The sequence below is a fragment of the Ptychodera flava genome, chromosome 7 (genome assembly GCF_041260155.1).
Source record: "Ptychodera flava strain L36383 chromosome 7, AS_Pfla_20210202, whole genome shotgun sequence".
In the NCBI taxonomy this organism is placed as follows: Eukaryota; Metazoa; Hemichordata; class Enteropneusta; family Ptychoderidae; genus Ptychodera; species Ptychodera flava.
In genome coordinates this window covers 8,355,111-8,372,391 of record NC_091934.1, presented here as the reverse complement: position 1 = coordinate 8,372,391, position 17,281 = coordinate 8,355,111, and the positions used below count along the sequence as shown (strand labels likewise).

Here is a 17,281-nt window from a genome sequence, read left to right as displayed (position 1 = left end):
TCAATGTCCTTGTACCAACTCTGAATAAAATCGGTCGAAACATGCCTGAGTTATGGCTCTGTACATGAATAAATCGTAATAAAATGGCCGCCTGGCAGCCATATTGGATCGTATCACAAAACAAATTGATGTGCATATCTATGACATTGGTCAATGTCCTTGTACCAACTTTGAATAAAATCGGTTGGAACATGCCTGAGTTATGGCTCTGTACATGAAAAAATCGTAATAAAATGGCCGCCTGGCGGCCATATTGGATCGTATCACAAAACAAATTGACGTGCATCTGTATGACATATGAAGTAATCCTTGTACCAAGTTTGAATGAAATCGCTCCAGGCATCTCAGAGATATCTGCGTGAACGGACGGACGCACGGACGCACGGACGGACGCACGCACGCACGGACATGACCAAACCTATAAGTCCCCCCGGACGGTGTCCGTGGGGACTATATATTGAATTATAGAGATATAAACTTTTAAACCATGCAGGGGATTGAATATGGGCAATTGAAGTGGTATTCAGTACCGGTATGTCAACAGCTGGGATGGAAGGTCCAGAACACTTGTTGTCCTCGGATTACTAGCATCAAATCGCATCTGGTAGTCTTGTAATGTACTCAATAATAGGCTGGTGGTTTTATCTTATTTCTCAGTGTCAGTAATTTTTTTCAGGGATTTACTTCTAATTCTAGATAAAAGTAACGTATGCTGACGTGTAATAAAGCATTTTCAAATTGGTAAAAAGTACGGTAATTCATCGAGTCGCTGCATACTGTGGCATGGTATGATTCTGTTCACAAAATTCTCAAATCATACCGGTACATAGGTACTTTGTTAGTTATGGCACACCTGTCTGCCATAATGAAAGAACCTCCAGAAGGTATCATGAATATAAAATTCCTCCCATGTTATGTTATTAAAGCCAACATGAGAATGTGTTCAGATAGCATAGGTACTGGTTATGAGGTTAATTAATATCATGGCAGTTCAAAAAATGATGCCCTATGAATAATATGTAACCCAAGGTGGTGTTGCAATATTAAAATCAACTCATTCTTTTTCATAGCAGTATTTCTTATAAAGGATGACATGCCCCCTCAAAATATATTTTCAAAAAGCAGAGTGTCTAAAGTTCTGTATGGTGGCAATAGTTTACTTGAAGGATAAAGGGGTACATACCGATATGTTGGGTAGAAAACCTAAAATTTTGGTATTAATGACAAAAATTAATTAAGTCAAAAACTTGATACTACTTGCTACGAAATTTAATAGTCGTCCCAGCGGCTTACTGACTACGCATGCGCAGATTTATAATATACTATGCGAGTAACCGGAAGTGTACCCTATTTTCATGTGCGCCGCCATGTTTTTTTGAGTGCTCGTAAATAAACAAATACGAAACGTCCTCACTATTATTTTATAATATGCCATTAATAAATTATATCTTTTTTATTAGTGAGTAATTTTATAATCACCCTGTCGCTGATACAAAATATCGTTACTATCATGCCTAAAAAATTGAAGAAGAGAGAGAAAACTGCATATGAACGAGAACATTCGCAAAGAAAGCTTGGATTGAATCTTAGAAAAGCGCCCTCTGTGTCAATAACTTGGGGCAAAATTTGTCCGTTTCTAGATGTAACCCTGGTTTTCAGCTTACCATATCGGAAGTTGGGTGGTACAGTTACTATTGCAATGTTCAAAACGGGAAAAGCCAGAATATCAGGTAATTTGCATAATTTGCATAATTGTAAACTTGTTGGTGAATCCAACCAATAAACCAATTTATGAAAATTGAATGAATCTTTGCAAAATATTGATTTGAGCAAAATATGCTGTGTTATGTGCAAACCCACCTTAATCAAAATATTTATTACTGAGACACTAAAATGTGTGTTGGGACTGTAAATTTTAAACTGTCACAATGCTTTGCTATACAATAACTTCTTTGAAATCACTCAAGAGAAATTAAATTTCAATAAAAAGGTCTTTATGGCCTTGTTTTCATAAAATTATGAATACAATGGTATGACGCTTGCTCTAAAGATATTTATTGTGAGAATAGTGTTTGTTAACTAGGTACATGTATGTGTTTAAGTCATGCCTGGTAATTTGGAGTTCCTTCTGCAAAAGACTATATAGCCGGCAGGCTTTCGAATTTCATCATTACCCTAACATTTGTAAAGGTCCATAAGTATGATGCCATATGTTAAAACCTTTTGATGGCTGTAATTTTTGATACCAACATTTTAGTACTACAGCTTACCTTTTTTTATGAATATTTAATCTGTAATTTTTGATAGTTTTAGACCAAATGGATATAACTTTCCATTGGCTACACTTCTTCACCAAAAGTTTGGGAAAAATCTGAAAAAAGGTTTTTGAACGTAAAAAAAATTGTCTGCTTTATATTTTATAGAAGGCGACAAAATTTACTTTGGCGCTCAAAGGGTTGTCTCTGATAGATGTTCAATGTTTATGGCTGATGGTAAAGTGTTGGAACAGAAAGAAGGAGCAAAATGGTGCTATTGAACAAAAAGTAAAGTTCTGTGAATGCATTCTGACGGCTCTCTTACATTAAATATAATCGGGGTAATTCAAAAGATATACACCAGCAGTGCTTTGAAAAATGGCAAAACTCATGGTACAGCTAGTATATTTAACATAGCTGTAACAGGTACGCTGTCACAATATTTTCATCATACAACTTTTACTGTGCTGATTTGGAACACACCAACATGAATGGAAAATTAACCTAGGGGAACAGTGCATACTGTAGCAGTGATGATACAGTACAGCACATGTAGCTTGTCTTAAACCCCAGCTCAAAAAGGCCCGGGATCGGTCATGAGGTGTTAAGAAGATTATGAGGCTTTTCTGTCGTTTGTCTTCTTTTGAAATTGCAAATATTATGTAAATAGGTTGCAAGATTTTTGGATTAAGTCAGCATGGGGTTTAAGGTATACTTTCCAGTATACCCTGGTATGTGCTAATTACTGCACTGTACTTGTGTGCAAAGTACATGTACCTCATGCATACTGCATTGGTTTAAACCTGCAATTCATGGCTGTTAGATTCATGTCAAAGAAAGAAACAGTCTGGAATGATTATGTTAGACTTAGTCATGAAAATCTGGTTAATCAGGCACATAACTGGCTGACAGCTTGTCTTTACAAAGCTATCATTCACAAGTCTGTCTGGAAATTCTGGCCGTTCTTGTAACTTGCGTTGAAAACTATAAGATTTATGGATTGGTACATTTTGCTACATCCAGCACTACTCCATTGAAACTAACCATCGACACCCACGCTGAAAGGCTCCATTAGCAAATCCTAAATGGACCATTTAGTGAAATATCAGTAATAGCTGACAATTATCTGGTTGTATAACAGCACACCGCTTAAAAGGATTTGAGAAATGCATCACATCTGAATTGTCACATAAGCTTGTAATACCCCGATATAAAATATATTACGGAAGGCTACAAATCATTGTAATGTAGCAGACGCATGTACTGTACCCTACAAGCTAATATTGAAAACTTTCAAATTAGGTTAATGTGTTTGTGGAGTTTCCATTCTCCGTTCTCATCTCAATAGCCATATAATCCAAAACTGCACTACTTAAGAGTATGTCAGTATATACTAAAGTCTGTGAAAACAAATAAAATACATGCCTACTGTAGCTGCCATATTGTTCCAAATATAATTTAAATTGTTTCTTGCAAGCCAAACTCATGGTTTCCGACATTTTATATTTATTTATCTTGCATGCCCAACTCATGACTCCAAACATTTAATTATTCATTCATTAATTTTCCCAAACACCTTTTCCACCAAAGCTATTCAAAAGTGTTGTACAGATATATACAACATATTAAAGTTGAAAGTTGTGAACAAATTTGTAACAAAATTGCCATATTACAGGAGCGTACGTCACAATTCAAATCAACGAATACATACCCGGTACATGTACTGGTATACCTGTACATCAAAGTACATGTACATTGGCACAGATGTGTTTGAAAAATGCTTTCATACGGGTATATTTAAATAACGAACATATAGCCCAATATATGTCACAGGTGTTGAAATTCTGGAACAGTTACTGCATATTATGTCCAATGCCTAATAAGTTATTTCATCACAACTTGTTAGTTTAACAAACACAAATCTTGAAATCTTAAAATGCCTGGTAAATCCCCAAAAGTCAAAAACAATTAATTAAATCAGACATTATGCAGAGCTAGACTTACCAGGGTATTTCTTAACAAATCATTCTTTGACTCAAGTAGTCTGTGTAATGCATGCTGTCAATGAGCAGCAATCTCTACGGTATTACAGCTAAGTGGTTGTTCACAACTTTCATGTGATAAAGGATACTGTGATACCTTAGGCTCTTCTCAACGAATTTATTTTAAAATTATTTTGCAAGAAAATATTGATTATATTGGTATATTAATATCCTTCATATTGGTATATTAATATCCTTCATATTTGTATGCCATTGTGTAGTTAAGACATAGTTTGTTTCCTATCCACTGCATAGTACTGAACTTATAAACACAAAGTAATTACCTACCCGGTATATTGGAGACACTGGAATACTTTGTATTAGTGTGTATTAATCTATCCCAGTACATATGAAAGGCTTCAGATATGGATATTGATTTCAACTGGAAAATGTCAATTTCAATTTCACTTGAATTGCTAACTTTAATAAGTCAAATTAATGAAGTTGGTGAAATATTAACTGCCTCACATGTCAATCATCATGCCTGACAAATCCAATTTATGATGACTGAATGCTATACAAGAGTGAAAGTCATACAGAGAACTGGAATTTGTAATTTGCAATCTTTCCTTCCATTGCTGAAGTCACAAACATTTTTTTACACTTATCAGTGACACTACCACCTGGGACACGATTATGACAACTTGAAGTAATATTGATCTTGTCACCGACGTACATGCAAAGTTCAACCTCCAATATACTCATGTCTGGCATATGGCATATTAGGTTTCGAATTGAAAAAAATGGAAAATGAAAAATTCATACTGAATTGCTTCAATAGGCAAACGATATGGTCTGAATTCCTTATCTATATTTAATGTATATTATACATGGTGTTATTGAAATATTTGTCCATTTCCTGATAATATTTCAGAACAAACAGAAAATGCACTTTGTGTGTAACAGAAAATGACTCTGAGTGATGGATTTCTTTATATGATTCACACTGGCAGACAAGTGTATGCTGAAAAATGCCACCTTTCGAGGGTGGGAAGTAAGAGTTAGCTAGGAAAATGACATTCTGATGTTTGAGTTGATGAAAGGGCAGTTGCAAATACCCAAACTTACAGATTCATGCCATAACCTTGTGAGAGAATATAGAGAATCCAATGTTTCAGATTTCAGACTCGGAGCGCATGAGAGCATCTAGCAGTGATCATTGTCAGGTTAGACTCTGTGGGATGTACTGACATGTGCTGGTGTACCATGTTTTGAAAGCCTGACATTTTACTCATCATCTGAATATACCGTACATGTACTGTGTACAAATCATTCTCCCAGTTTGACAGCATGAAACCAGCTGGCACTTGAATACCCAGTCACCTGAATCAGTGAAGAATCTGCCCTTTAATCACAGAACCCCTGGAAAAACTGCGCTGAGTAAATTGCTGAGACTTTCTGAAGCTGTATGACACCTTGTAATTCAACTCACACACTCCGCCAGGATGTCTCCTGCAATCAAGCCTAATAGCTAGCTCAGTCCAAATAGGTACTGTACAAGATTGTGTCTGGCTGTCCATGTTGCAAATGTCAATCACTCCCATGTCAAACATGAATCACAATAAAATGATAAACTACAGATTCCAAGGCTTGTCTGTTATTCAGAATGTATTTTCAGACCTTGCTATACCGGGGTGCTGGATTTGGCTCTTAGAACTGCAAGACACATGGGTTTTCCCTTCTCATGTTTAACATAGCATGTCTTGTTGGAACATTATCACATATATGCAGTCAATCTAAAGTTCATTTTTCAGTAAATAATACTGTACCTTTCATCTGTAATTTGCCATATAATCTTATGCAAAATTATATTTATATGGATCAATATATTAGAGAAATAACGGGCGATGCGCTGACCATTAACGTTTATTTGTGGGCAAGGGCGAGAGGAAAGCCCAAAATTAACAGGCGAGGCTTGCCGAGCCCGTTAATTTGGCTTTCCTCTCGCCTGGACCCACAAATAAACATTAATGGTCAGAGCGGAGTCTGTTATTTCCATTATATTATCAGCGAACCCAAAAAAAGTTTGCATACGATTCAGAATTTTCCATAAAATTGACTGAATCTGAAAAACCGGGTGACTTCACCAGGGATGTAAAAAACAGCCGGCAGCCAGCAAAAACAACCGGTTGTCAGCTAAAATTTGCTGGCTGTGAAAATTTAGTTTTGCTAAAAAAATCAGGACATTTTGCACAAACTTAGTGTGCACATACACTACTTGTAACCGCCTGTACTTTTATTTTTGCCACCTGTAATCAAAATTTTCTAGATTACTGCTTCACTGTAAGGTAACTTTTAATAAATAACTACAGCTGATTGCCTTTTCCCTTATGCTGATTTATCCTTGCAGAGAATTAACAGTACAATGTCATAGTAACTGCAGACCAGCCAAACATGATGCAGACCTTCTGGAACAGCTGAGATGCACTGTGGCACAATTTAGAGCTGCAATGAGAAGCTAACAATTGACAACTGAGAGTAATATTAACATTCTATCACTGCCATGAGTATTGCCATCCCCAAATATCTTCTCATCTGAGTGCTATTTCAATTCTCACTAGAATCTTATTGTTAGAAAGAGCATAGGAGTAAAAGAGAATTAATTATCCGTGAAGCCAGATAGCTAAGATAGTGAAAGCTATGTACAACACAATATTGTCTTCCATCTGTAATTCAGTCGTGACATACTTTCCCAAAGACTGAATCAATGCATGGCTTCTCTTCCCATCATCTTGACGTGACATATGAAGAAAGTACCAGTCTGATAAATTTGCACGATAATCACCCTATACCACAGTACTGTATTAGAGTTTGATTTTGTGATTCTGCATTAAGTTAATATTTTTAGTGCAACAATTACAGTTGCCACTGTCTTACAGATAATTATAGATAATGATAACAGACATAACAGATTCTGCTATCCACATTGTACAAGCACTGCTCCTCCAATTGCTGAAGCAAGTACAAGGACAAAGAATACCGGTAGTGTATTTATGGAAATTAATGATCAGTTACACAACAGACTGTTGAGAAAACAGCCCATGGGGACCGGGTACATGTATACCACACTTTCAAATTTGGGATAAACAGGTATTTGCACATTTCTGAATGTATTTTCCATTTAATAAATAATTTCTGCCAACAGACCTACCCAAAAACATGGACATTGTCAACATATATACCGGTACTTTAAGATTTGTCACTATATATACCGGTACCAGTAGGTCCTATGGTAAAATGGTAGAGCTACATTCAGAAGGGAATTATATCAAATCTCTAATTGCCAGTTCAGCTATTAAACTCCCCATCCCCAATTTAATGAAGCAGATATGTAACCATGGTAACCAATGACAGTGTCTCATCCGAACTCTACACTTGACAACTAATGCTGCATGATTACCACTTATACCTTTGTACACAAGTACGGTACATGTATGGCGTATTGCATTCTTGCCATACCATGAATAGTGAATCAAAGCACACACACACAGGTTAAGCTACCTGTAGTGTATACTGTACAAGTGCTACACTACAAAAACCAATTCAACATGAAAATTCTGAGGGCTACAAAACGATTCACTAATTGCATTGCTACATAATACTGTGAGTGATGACATTCATGGTGGTCGTACCCTTTAGAGAAACAAGCAATTCACCCTGATCATTCGCTTGTATACATGAAGCAATCATCACTAGTGGCATTATGTCCTATTGTTGGCACACAGTCCCTGGACTGTGTCCTATTGTTGGCACAGTACAGTATGATCACATACAGTGAACTACTTGAATATGGATTTTATTGAGAGAGTTACAATGCCGTTTTGGCACTGATGCACCTTTCAACATTTTCTACAGGGACGGAAAGTGCAGGACTGCACAACAACAACAGGGGAATTTGAATTTTTCAAAGCCATATCCAATTCCTCACCATAGGGTACAAAAATATGTAAAATACCCATGTGTAGGGGAAATAGAGACTCCGTGTACATATGTAGATAATTTTGGACTTGATATCACATTCAAAATTAAAATGCTGCTGAAATAGCTATGAGTCTTCCTCTGTGTCGCCACCATCAAAAGTATGTGGAATGATGATAGTATTGACAGCCAGAACACAAAACGTTACCCATCTTTCAATGTCACAGTCCTGATAACAAGTTAACACACTAGATGCTCTTCTGCTCCATTTTTGTCAAATTTCCCCTGTCAGCCGTATATCATGATGATCAAATTCCCCTGTCCCGGGATATGATTTTGTGATCAATTTCCTCTGTTGCCCCGCACAAGCCCCTTGTGGAAAACATTGATAGGTGCATCACTGTAACCACTGCACAGATAACAGAACAGGCAATGTTGGTGACAATACTGCAAAGCCTTTGGGAACGTACCAGTACTGTACCGGTACATAATGTAATTACTGATGAAATTTTGGTTCTTATCAAGAGTTTCAAAATACAAGACATGACTGTTCAGTATAAAATATTATGAAATAAATAGTACTTTGAAAGAATGCTAATGATCATTCCTTGTTTACAAGCAGCAGCTAGAAATCTACATGTATCGGTATATCATCCCAAGACTGCACAGTCATGTGAATGTACAGTCCTGTATTAAAATGTACAGAGAGATAGATTCTTTGTATTTTGATACATCAGATTATGGTTTCAGGTATTCCACAACGTGAAGGGGATTTGCTTTTAGGATTGGCTGCAGTAGATATTGAATAATCAACTACATTTATCATTTTCATTAGAACATTCAAAGCTTCTAAATTTTTACAGAACATAAATACATACAAGTACAATGTTCATGCACCTAGGTAACACAAGTTCTGACAGCACATTTCTTGGTCCAGTTCTTGATAAATTATAATTCAAATAAAATCTAACCTATTATTTTGCAACTGCTCTTTATCTTTCTATGCAAAGTTCAATACATACAGATTCCTACCGGTATACATGTACATGATTATTAGGAAATAAGGTAACATGCCCTTACATGGTGATCCATTGTTGTTATTGAAAGTTATACCCGCTAGAATTCATGTATCATTGATTCATACATGTACCTGCAAACACCAACATGTATTTAGCCCAAACAACACAAGCATAATTTATCACATAGGGCAAAAGTCCCTGAAGCTACTATAGACATGGATACAAAATTAAGTATTTCCTGACTGTATGATATTATCTCACTAAGGTCATCCTAGGGACCTGTAAACCAAATATTAAAGCTGTCTGACCAGCGGTTTTGAAAAAACAAGCGACCCAACAGTTGACAGAGCTCTGTTGTGTTATGTAGAGAATAACTTTTTGTGACACATGTATTAATGAAGAAGGTGGATATCTTTGATAGCTCATTTCAGGATGGCCTGACCAAAAAATGGCAAAATTAGCTGCAAAAATACAAAATTGATGATTTCATCATAATTTCAATACATTACATTAAGATAAAGCCTAGGAACCTGTATACCAAATATCAAAGCTATCAGATGAGTAACTTTTGAGAAACAAATATTTTGACCAAAAATGGCAAAATTGACCCAAAATACAAAAATTGAAGATTTCATCAAATTTCAATATATCACACTAAGACAACTCCTAGGAACCTGTATACCAAATATCAAAGGCATCAGACAAGTATTTTTGAGAAACACATTTTTTGACCAAAAATGGCAAAAATTGCACCAAAAATACAAAATTGCAGATTTCGTCATATATTCAATATATCATATTTAGTTCATCTGTAGGAACCTGTATACCAAATATCAAAGCTGTCAGACGAGCAGTTTTGATGAAATAAAGTTTTGACCATTAAATTGACAAAAAAATTCCTTAAAAATACAGATTTGCATATTTCATCACATTTGAACAAATCTAAGTTGGGTTATCCCTAGAGACCTGTATAACAAATAAGAAGGCTGTCTGACCAGCAGTTATGAAGAAGATTTTTTACCAAAAATGCCTTTTTTGGTGTTAATTTGCATATTTTCAACAATATAAAAAAATTAAAAAAAAGTTTCTCAAAATCATATTTTTCATCTACACAACAAATATCAAATCAGTAAGTACTGCGGTTCTCAAGATATTTGAGAGGACGGACGCCTCACAAACGGACATACATACATACATACATACATGCATGCATGCATGCATGCATGCATGCATGCATACATACATACATACATACATACATACATACATACATACATACATACATACATGTACATACATACATACATACATACATACATACATACATACATACATGTACATACCGGTACATACATACATACATACATACATACATACAGACATCATGAATGCATACATACCGGTACATACCGTACATACATACAGACTGACGCCAGACGCCGGACGGATACCCATCCCAATAGCTGCTATAGACTATAGTAGCTAATAATAACAGCATAGCTGTAAGGAAATTTGCAATGGATGATTTGGCCAGTTGAATTCAAGGACTTGAGTGGTTTTTTTTTACAAAAACTAATTTTAGAGGAAACTGACAAAATTGTAATCTTCTTGTTGACCTTGCCCCAAGTCTGTAAGCCTTGTCTAATTCAATTTTGGAAAAAAATCTGTGTCTTGTATTTATCAGCAGGGGTAAAAAAACAATGTTATTGACTCAATGTACCGGTAGTGTTATAGAGTAGCATTCTTACAGAGAGACACACACAAATTACTAGCTCTCATAGCAAAAGGCAATGGTTCATGAAAAGAATACAAGTTACAACTGATTCAGTTTATGATCATTATTTCAAGATTTAACGGAAGCCCATTGACCAGTGCCCAGGTCTCCAGACACAGCTTAGGTCATGAAATTCAACACAGATAGAAAGGATGTCTCTTTTATGAGAAGTGCAAGCTGTGACAGAAAGAGCTTGTAAATAGTTTAATTGAAACGGACTATGGTAGGTAGTCATCGATCAGTTTTAACTGCAGTGTTGGGCAGTTAAATTGGCATATAAATGTACCGTATTACGTACAATGTTGGCTTCAATCTGATTAGACAGAACTACATTTGCAGAATTAATGGTCTGACTGTTTTCTTCCTATGTGTTGAAATAGAATTCTGTTTGATAGCTGATGTGTAAAAAATGTGAAGCTGCTGGTTGCCATTCTGATGTTTTCGTAACAGTACTGTGTGAAATTGTGTTTTGTTATCAGCAAATTCAGTTGTGACCTTGCAGATCTCAAACTCCAATGCTCATTTGGTTGGTTGTTGTAGCATATCAGTATCTGAGGCACAGCATTACCCTTGCTCTAAGTCTGTGTGCACATAAATATCAAAACAGAGTAAATTGAATGAAAACTTCAGCAGATCTGTCATGTTAAAGGTGAGGTAATTGCAAAAGTGATACTCGGGCAGGCTGTTGAGAAGATTGTGGAGTGAACACGATGGCCCAGTAACTGTTGATGAGAAAAGCCAAGTGACTGGGGACAGTCTGGCACAACATGAGCATAAGATGAACATCCTGATGACTAAGTGCTATAAGTACTGGTACATCGTACATTAGCATGTTGAACACTGAGGAACAGAATCTTACAATTTTTTTCAAAATCCCTTGTTGACACTTAAAGCTGTTTCACCACAGAAAACAAATTCAACTCAACATCATTTTCAACTGTTTATTTGTCATGAACAATACAATGTACCATCTGTCATCACTACCTTGTTCTTCAAGCGAAAAATTTGTAATTTCCAAGGGAAAAAAACCCCATTTTTTATCAAAAATAGCAAAACACAGTACATCCAGCTCATGATTTATACTTCATAATGTTATACAGAATCACCTGGTACGGTACACGGAGTTTGCTTTAATGACACATTACTACAAAGATCACCAGAAAATGACCAGAAATGGATTAAAGCTTCCATCAACTAGGATCTGCACTCCTTGCCTTCCTACTCAACTCACCTACCTGTACAATAACGAGGGATTTACATCTCTTGAACCACATATAAATCTTCTCCCAATAATCCCTTTATCAGGTAATAGATGCAGAAGAAAAGATCAGCAGAGCCTTTCCAGAATCCAGTGCGCTAACCTCAAAGCTAAATCTCCTGTACTTTGCCAAAGTGTAGATCTAATCTTTAGTATTAACCCTGTCTTGCAGGTTCACAGCATTGCTAGGCACTGAATGACTTAAACAGTTACAGTTCATAAGTCAGTTTGCAGGTTCTTTGTGAATGTATTACTGTACATATGTACCGTATAAACACAAAAAGCTGGCCTCTCTCTGCTCTGAGCATTCAAAATCTAATTAGTGAAGTCCAGACCACAGTTAACCTTGCTGCACATATAGGTAACTTCAAACTGTATAATGACAAAATAGAGGTTCCAGTTACATCTACAAAGTGTTATGGAAAAATTTTCTTTCATGGGAAGAGTATGTTTTGAATGTCTAAACTTCTTGGTTCATAGAACATCTATAATTTATGCAAGTGAATAGAAATATTTATTACTTTTTATATTGAATACCTATTTTTATTGCCTATCTAGGCTATTTTGTATCTCATTTCACTTTCAAATAAGAGTATTATTTATTTCTCTGATTTACAGGCAGCGCTACACTATAAATTTTTATGCGTAAGGTGCATTTCCTTTCATGCTAGAAAATGGTCTACGAAGAATTTTATGAGTTAGGTTTACTAGATATATATGTTACATAAAAGGTATACATACAATTGTAGTTTATGTCAGTTGATAAACTGGTAAGCAATTATAGGCACATTCAATCAATGATTTATGCCGGTAGGCAGATTGAAATGAAATTTTGTTTTCCAACAATGCACAAATAACCTGGTTTAAATATCAAGTAGATAAACGATTCTATTTAGGACTTTATTTCAATGTAACTAGTGAATGTTCTACATAGATCATTTTTCTCCAATTCCATGATTAATTGTCTCAAAGCATAATCTTGAACTTAAGGTAGTATGCGCCTCAAAAGTGAAAGTCTTCAACTTTTGCTCAAACTTTCCTCAAGAAATCTTTCAACCATTCTCTTTCAAAAATCAAGACTAAAAATCGGTGGTCACCATGCAAATTTTAGTACTAGAGAAACAAAGAACAAAGATTTATCGATATTTGAAATTCAAAATGGCTGCTCTTGGTGTGTTAACTCTATGGAGAAAACTAAAATTTTTCAAATTTCGAAAAATTAAGCCAGTGAAAAGTTTCTTACACCAAGAGCTTTAAAATGAACCCCCACAAGTGGTAGATCAGAAAAGAATTGTAAAAGTTTGAGAGTCTGAATATCTGTCCCGAGGCACATTCTACCTTAAAGTCAATTGTGATGATGGATCAAGAAATAGTACAGTCAAGATGCAAAATGGATCAGTTAATGCATGTACCATGTCAGAAAAATATGCCCCTTTACAGGTACGCAAGTATTCTTAGTATGACCACAGGCAAATGTCATTGACAGTAAAATCTGCATCTTCGTCCCTAGTCTCTCTGTGCTAATGTATCTATATGCATACACAGAATTCATCTAATTATAAATGCATACACTGACCATCCTTATCCCTGTCTCACAGTGTGCATCACATCTATGCTGCTACTTTTGATTCTATTACAAACATTGTGAACCAAACACTTGCTAAAAGATTTCTTTGTGAGTCAAAGAGCGATGTCTTATCCCACATTGTGCTTTTGAGCTACTCTGACACTTTGTAGATTACAGCAAAACGTAAAATAACTGTGTAAGAGAAAATAAAAAAAAAAATAGAAATTTATGACAGGAAACTAGATCAGTCCTCTCCTACCTGTTTGGTGATTTCTAGAGAGTAGAGTATCTGAGACAACATGTACATTCCCTGGGGCTGTGTCTGTGATTGCGCTGATAAATCATCATGCAAACTAAACTCAGATGCAAACAGGTCAGAGAACGTGTTCCAGGAAATTGACGGGCGGTCCCTCTCTGTTGCCATGTGTAACTATGGAGGAGAGGTCAGGGGTCAATACAAAATCCATAGAAAGCTCTTCTGTCATGATGGGAGGTCATTCCTTAGGAAGAAATCGTCAAATAAAGCCAAAGTTCTCCATATCTTTTCCTTGCTTGACAAGTTAAAATGTTTTTTTTGATAAATGCAACTTTAGATAAATGTGAAAGATAAGAATGTTACATGTACTGTACATGTACCGGGTACTTACGTTTGCCGAGTATTTTGATCTGATATTTTAAAAGCCAAAGATCAGCATTTCCACAGCAAACTACATAATTGAAAACCCATTTTTTATGACTTAAATCATTAGATACAAAATAATATTTCACCAGGTCTGGACGTACATTGTAGAATGTCATAAGCCACCTGAATACACTATTATTAATGACGCAAAATGTGGAATGTGGATAGGTTAAAATCCCATGTGAGATGTTGCCCTGCTGGCCTGAAAATCTATCACAGCAGGGTGGATTGAGTCACTTGCTAACCTTTCATTGCAAATACAACTTGTCAGATTATTTATTTCAATGTACTGTCTATGCTGATGTCATTTAAACATCAGAAAATTCAAATGGTTGTTTTACCGATGAATAATTAGTATCAAATATCCAACCTCATGAGCAACGACAGAAAAACTGGCAATATTTTCATATCATAAAAAATTTGCCAGTAGTGATCTATCATGTCTAACGTATAATGTACCGGTGTGGGTACAAAATGTAGCTTATGAGATATGAACACTGTCTATACACATCTTATTCTTAGACTTGAAAGAAGTTATGATAAATGTTACTTGATATAAATACACTTTGATGAAAAGACCTCACAAGAAAGCTTACAGTTCCAAGGCACCTTGGCTTTATCAGCTTACAAGGCATCAGTATTGGATGCTCCGGCTTTAATCCGATGCTGCGGTTTGTTTTGAGATAATGGATCCTTTTAAATTTTTAGCAAGAGTTTCTACGATAGATAATCAGGGGTTACACATGATATCGTGGGCGATATCATGATATTTTTGTCTTGTGCAAAATGTCAAGGAGTTTGCAATTTTACTTTTAATTTTTTGTGAAAAATGCTGGTTTTCAAAATTGCTTGCATATTCAGAAAGTAAAATTTCTAACCATTTTATTGCAGGCTGTCGACACTATTCAATTTAGTATTACTTCTTTGCTCATCATCATTTGGGCGTTATTTTGTGATACATATCTGTATTACTGATGATAGAAAGTGACAAAGAAAGCAAATTGTTCACATTTCTGAATATCAATGATTAGTGTAGGAAAAATCAGCCACTTTAATTTGCTCCTCCGAGAAATTGAACCTTGAGATTCAAATGGGTTTGTTTCGTAAATGACACACTAGAGAAAAACATCATCAGCACTTTTACCATTTGAGGCTTTAACATTTCTAACAATGTGCTTTCAAAGATACATGCTGCTCCTACGGTATAAATCATGTTCAAGAGTGGGGACTCTGTGCACAAAATAACTCGATGCATAATTCATGATCTTTTCACACTGTTCAAGGTTAATTCCTATTCAAGGGAAGTAGCTTTAATTGGTATACACGGACTCTATAAAATAATAATGAAATTAGCTGCGAAAACTTGTCAATGCTCATTTTCAGAATACAAAGGCAAAATGAAATGGAAACAGCATGAAATCTACAGATGAAATTTCACACACCAATTTTGAAAATACGTAAGGTTATACTCAGTCATTAAAGTTGTATCTTACTTGCATTTTAATAATTTTCTTTTGAGGTATATAATTCAATTCAATATGTTATGAATTCACAATTATGTGCATACCGGCATTGTTTTGCAATTACTGTACAGTACGTGAAGAGATGTAAAGTTTAACACATTACATTAAAGGTCCTCAGAAAGTGTCAATAAATTTTTGTGGGAAAGGTCAAAGGTCAAGATCACAATCAGCCTCACCAGGTGTGGAACCTGATTTAATATGAAATTAAGGTTCATAGACCAGCTGAAGCTGGTGTCACATAGCATAAATCCTATTTAGCCCAGTGACAGTAAGGAATTGAAACCTTGGGCCTTCAAGCTGAACGCTAAAAATACCAACCAGAACCGGATGTCAAACTGTCATTGCACACTTACTGACCCAAAACATAACCAGGAATTTAATCAGAGTGATGTTAAACAGTATTTATGGCAACTGTCTGTTTATTTCTTGTTGTCATAGCCTCACATGTGCACCTAATTAGAATAATCAACTCATCAAATATTGAACTCATTACACAAAATGTTCTTCAACAAATTGCGGCCAGGTCTCTCAGTGTTTTTAGTCACTTGAGATCAATATGCCATTTGCAGACCTGGAAAACATGCATGTTTTCTGAAATGCTCCTGTCAAAGGCGCAACCTATCTTCATTACTTTCTTTTGTAAATTTATACAATACCGACATCTGTGCAACAATATCCTCAGTATCATTTCCCCACTGACAAGGCTTCCTATTTCTATTCTGAATACATTCCTATTTGTATTTTGAATACACAGCTACGAAACAGTCATTAGTCTAGACTACAGTTGGAATTCAATAACATGATCTTGAATTCATGCATAATCTGGAATCTTCCAATCTGTGATTCATATCATTATGTCTTTTTTGGTAGAAATTTGACTAAATACACAAAAATGATAAAATTAACTAAGTCTGAGAAAAGAAGACACTAGGATATCACCATTAGTTCTGTATGTACAGGTAAAGCTACCAGCATATGAAACACAACAAAATAGTCTTTTAGCTGTCCTATTTTTAGTAACAGACTAAATTAAAGGTTTGAACCGTGAAAACACACTTACCGGTAGCATTTACCTGATGCTATCTACATGATGGGATCTCAGCATGTTGTGGTGTATGTGTAGTTTGATGGAGGTTGCTGGGGATGTCTGTTCTAATCAGTGTGCTGATTGGTCGTGATGTCATAACGTGGGCTGAACTTGTCCAGAAAGGGTTGAAAGTGTCTACAGTATTGCTATGACAAT

General features: G+C 35.6%; 1 protein-coding gene across 6 annotated transcripts in view; it reads right to left on the bottom strand.

Moving 5' to 3' along the window:
• LOC139136700 (endothelin-converting enzyme homolog) overlaps positions 1 to 17,281 on the bottom strand; it is a 108,514-nt gene that overhangs the window by 71,054 nt on the left and 20,179 nt on the right. For 2 of the 6 annotated variants that reach the window (XM_070704501.1, XM_070704505.1), the window contains exon 1: positions 17,099 to 17,216. The exons of 2 other annotated variants lie outside the window; for them this stretch is intronic. The gene's annotated coding sequence lies outside the window, so the exon portion shown is untranslated. Of the gene's footprint in view, positions 1 to 14,092; positions 14,210 to 17,098; positions 17,217 to 17,281 lie in introns of those variants that run through there. 2 more of the 6 variants (XM_070704502.1, XM_070704507.1) reach the window with 1 other exon arrangement.